Here is a 5,000-nt window from a genome sequence, read left to right as displayed (position 1 = left end):
TCCTTCCGGTGTCCGGGCCTGGTGAGGTTTCCCGTGTTGAGTCAAATTAAGCCGCAGGCTCCACTCCTGGTGGTGCCCTTCCGTCAATTCCTTTAAGTTTCAGCTTTGCAACCATACTTCCCCCGGAACCCAAAAGCTTTGGTTTCCCGGAGGCTGCCCGCCGAGTCATCGGAGGAACTGCGGCGGATCGCTGGCTGGCATCGTTTATGGTTAGAACTAGGGCGGTATCTGATCGCCTTCGAACCTCTAACTTTCGTTCTTGATTAATGAAAACATACTTGGCAAATGCTTTCGCTTCTGTTCGTCTTGCGACGATCCAAGAATTTCACCTCTAACGTCGCAATACGAATGCCCCCGCCTGTCCCTATTAATCATTACCTCGGGTTCCGAAAACCAACAAAATAGAACCGAGGTCCTATTCCATTATTCCATGCACACAGTATTCAGGCGGGCTTGCCTGCTTTAAGCACTCTAATTTGTTCAAAGTAAACGTGCCGGCCCACCGAGACACTCAATAAAGAGCACCCTGGTAGGATTTCAACGGGGTCCGCCTCGGGACGCACGAGCACGCACGAGGCGGTCGCACGCCTTCAGCTCGCCCCACCGGCAGGACGTCCCACGATACATGCCAGTTAAACACCGACGGGCGGTGAACCAACAGCGTGGGACACAAATCCAACTACGAGCTTTTTAACCGCAACAACTTTAATATACGCTATTGGAGCTGGAATTACCGCGGCTGCTGGCACCAGACTTGCCCTCCAATAGATACTCGTTAAAGGATTTAAAGTGTACTCATTCCGATTACGGGGCCTCGGATGAGTCCCGTATCGTTATTTTTCGTCACTACCTCCCCGTGCCGGGAGTGGGTAATTTGCGCGCCTGCTGCCTTCCTTGGATGTGGTAGCCGTTTCTCAGGCTCCCTCTCCGGAATCGAACCCTGATTCCCCGTTACCCGTTACAACCATGGTAGGCGCAGAACCTACCATCGACAGTTGATAAGGCAGACATTTGAAAGATGCGTCGCCGGTACGAGGACCGTGCGATCAGCCCAAAGTTATTCAGAGTCACCAAGGCAAACGGACCGGACGAGCCGACCGATTGGTTTTGATCTAATAAAAGCGTCCCTTCCATCTCTGGTCGGGACTCTGTTTGCATGTATTAGCTCTAGAATTACCACAGTTATCCAAGTAACGTGGGTACGATCTAAGGAACCATAACTGATTTAATGAGCCATTCGCGGTTTCACCTTAATGCGGCTTGTACTGAGACATGCATGGCTTAATCTTTGAGACAAGCATATGACTACTGGCAGGATCAACCAGGGAGCTGCGTCAACTAGAGCTGAGCAGCCGGCCGCCCGGGAGTGTGTCCCGGGGGCCCGCGCGAACACGCAAGCGTCCGCTCAATCATTCTGCAAACAGGAGGAGGCTGAGCTCCCCTGCACAATACACCTCGAAACCCTCTCAGGTCCCGGCGGCGCGCAGCGCCGTCCCAAGTACTTGGTCGGGTTCGAGAGAGGCGCAATCGCCCGGAGTTAGGCGAGTAGACGCTTTCGGTGCGACCACCCGTGCTCCCAACTGAGCTTGCCGCTGCCGACAGAGGCCCGGGAGCGTGCTGTCGTGGCATTGCCGGCGGGAGACAACACGCGCCACCTACGGTGACCGGCAGCTCCAACGCCAGCGCCACAGAAGGACAAAAGCCCCACTTGGGTGCCGAAGCGAACTCTCCCAGCACAGCGCACGCGCCAACACATCCGCACAGCTGCGATACAAACCACCAGCGAGAACCGCTGGGGCGACCGAGCAGCAGACGGCGTCGCGGCGCCGAGCGCCGGGCGGCGGCGCATCCTCAACGCACACAGTCCTCAATCGGACCAGCACACTGAAGATGTCCACCGCGCTTCGCACCGGGCCCGCGAGGACCTACTTTGGCCGCACGGCGCCGCGCGCAGGGTGCGCCGGCGCGCAGCTGCGACGCCTGCCGCGTCCGTCGGCCGGCGCGCCTGCCACTGGCCGCCCCCACCAGCCGGCTGTAGCGCGTGCGCCCACGCACCGCGCGGCCAGCACGCCGGGAGGCGCCCCCTCACCGGCCGGGGACGGTCCCACCCAGCCACCGCCGCGTATCGCTTCACACCCAGATGCCGTTCAGTTTCGTCGGCATGGTGGGTATCGCTGGAACAACCGGTTAGTACCTCAACCTATCGTCGCCATCACCGATTCACCCCTAGCGAGAACAACCGCACCACAACAGGTTACCATTTGTTCATTTGCGTAACTTCACCAGAAAACGCAGGCGTCCATCGCCATTTGCAACTTCAACGATTATTGCATGCCTGTGTCAGGTGTCACGCCACACTACGTCTGCCCACATACACGCAACAAAATGTGCACGCCTAGACAATACGTGGAAGGTGGCCCCCGTACGTATGCGATGTCCATTGCTCGAACGACTGTCAACCGGCCTCTGTAGCATGTCGCAGATATGGAACGCGGTGCACCATGCCATCACGGTGTGTGAGGAGAGACGACTAGGTCCGAATACATCAACAGACAGCTCATGCTGATCGCCATCCACGGCGTCCGTTCCTCCCACACGTCTCTATGGCGTACCACACTGCAATCCAGCTCTCATAGGGAGACGACACGTAGCTGCGTGCACAATATTTGCACTGTATGGTCCGCCGTTTTTGGGCGCAGTCGTTGTGCGGTCACACATGTGCCACGATGTATCATTCAGTACATAAGGACGAATGTGCAGTACAGATTGTGGTTCACGCGTACGACATCAGCGGACAGTTGACACAGGCCGCACCACAACGTAGCCTGAGTACGTCGCATGCGAAGGGCATTGAACATGCAAACTTCTCACCAACCAGCTTGCGAAGGCAGGGGGCAAGGTGGGGACGTGGGGAGGGGCGGCATGTACGTCCTGCTGCCATCCACATTACAGTGTACAGCAGGAGCATGTGGAAAGTGAGCAAGACTTGCAAGGTGTTTAACATGAAGCGATACACAGGGGTGCGGGCAGTGCGAGTAGCGAACTATATTGCGAGGGTTGCGGGTGGGCAACACTACAGTAATTGAACGAGTCGTATAACAATTACAGAGCAGGTTTAGGCGACAACGTGGGTTACGTTAAGGCGACAACATGGGTTAGGTTAAGGCACAACATGGGTTAGGTTAAGGCACAACATGGGTTAGGTTAAGGCACAACATGGGTTAGGTTAAGGCACAACATGGGTTAGGTTAAGGCACAACATGGGTTAGGTTAAGGCACAACATGGGTTAGGTTAAGGCACAACATGGGTTAGGTTAAGGCACAACATGGGTTAGGTTGAGGCACAACATGGGTTAGGTTAAGGCACAACATGGGTTAGGTTGAGGCACAACATGGGTTAGGTTGAGGCACAACATGGGTTAGGTTGAGGCACAACATGGGTTAGGTTAAGGTACAACATGGGTTAGGTTAAGGTACAACATGGGTTAGGTTAAGGTACAACATGGGTTAGGTTAAGGTACAACATGGGTTAGGTTAAGGTACAACATGGGTTAGGTTAAGGTACAACATAGGTTAGGTTAAGGTACAACATAGGTTAGGTTAAGGTACAACATAGGTTAGGTTAAGGTACAACATAGGTTAGGTTAAGGTACAACATAGGTTAGGTTAAGGTACAACATAGGTTAGGTTAAGGTACAACATAGGTTAGGTTAGGTTAGGTTAGGTTACACGTTGTTGTACGGAAAGGTGTAGGGGGGGGGGGGGGGCGGGGGCGGCAGGTTCGTTGATAGTGATTATAGTAAGTGAATGCTTGTGACATGATCAGATTTGTCACGTCAGGATGCACCTTTGGCTTATTAGAGGCGGCGCTCCAATTCTATGCTTGTGTGAGACCTGTGTCTTTGACTCATGTCATTGTTTGTGCGCTGTGACAGGAGGTACTATTGTGATGTTGGGTGCACCGTTGTATAGGACATGTGTGGGTGTTGGTGCCTGGTCTGCGCAATGGTGGATGTCGAAAGGCTGGGATATTGTATTTTCCGCACGGACCTCCTGGTCTGGTTGTGATAGTGTGGATTGTGTAATGTGGCGGAGAAGATGCACTGGATGTTGTTCCATGCTGGTGCTTACATATTGTATGTGCGCCTGTTAGAAGCAGAGAGTGGTGCGTGATCAGAGTGTCTGGCTGACGTGTGGTTCCCATTTTGGGCAGACTCTTTCAGCATGTATACGGACAGTTGTGTATATTTGCTGTAGTTTGATGGCTCTGCATTGATTACTAATCAGCGCCGTGTGTACGGGTAATCTGGTTCCAGTCCAAAATGTTCCATCTGTGTACATTAGTGACAAAGACTCCCCCCATGCAGTGGGGCTCGGTCTGTTATAACTCTTCCGCGTAATATATTTGCCCCACGTTTTTGCGACTGCGAGTGCGAGTGCAACGCGCATGGGGACCGACATGCTGATGGCTCGGTATCGGACGCCGTACAGTGAGCAACGCGATCGCGTCTCTCGCTCGTAAGTGGTACAGGTCGCGGCTCATGTATACGGACAGCGGGAATGTCGCATATTGGAAATAACTCTTCATGAAACGCAAGTTATAGGGGTGGATTGCACTTTACGAGTGCGGGAAACGTCCGCCGTTCATCCGCTGGAGGTGCGAGTTTGGCGGTTGGGGTGGTGCACGAACGGGTGCGGGTGGCGTCATTGCCGGTCCACGGCTTCGTGCGGCAGAGCCACTGGAGATTGGGTGCTATGGTCGACAGAGGCTGCAGCCTTTGTGGGTGGCGTCGAAAGGCGGCCACTGTGGCGCCATCGCTGTCTTAGTCGGCTTGGCGTCTCATAGATGGCGGTAGCGTCGTTGCAGGAGGTCATGTTGCGGGAGACCTACAGATGGCGGTATGTTTTGTGGTGCGGACGTAGTGTTGTCAGATGCGCATAGATGGCGGTATTGCATGTGGTGTCGCCCTATTTTCATAGATGGCGATACTGTTTTGCCG

The 5,000-nt window shown here is 54.3% G+C and overlaps 1 non-coding gene across 1 annotated transcript in view; it reads right to left on the bottom strand.

Moving 5' to 3' along the window:
* LOC124772071 overlaps positions 1-1,328 on the bottom strand; it is a 1,909-nt gene extending 581 nt beyond the window's left edge. The window contains exon 1 of the ribosomal RNA XR_007013750.1: positions 1-1,328. This exon is cut by the window's left edge and continues 581 nt beyond it. This is a non-coding gene — a ribosomal RNA (small subunit ribosomal RNA).
* Positions 1,329-5,000: the final 3,672 nt, after the last annotated feature.

The sequence above is a fragment of the Schistocerca piceifrons genome, unplaced genomic scaffold, assembly GCF_021461385.2.
Source record: "Schistocerca piceifrons isolate TAMUIC-IGC-003096 unplaced genomic scaffold, iqSchPice1.1 HiC_scaffold_936, whole genome shotgun sequence".
NCBI lineage: Eukaryota > Metazoa > Arthropoda > Insecta > Orthoptera > Acrididae > Schistocerca > Schistocerca piceifrons.
Note: the sequence above shows the minus strand (reverse complement) of the source record. Positions and strands in the feature narration are given on the sequence as shown.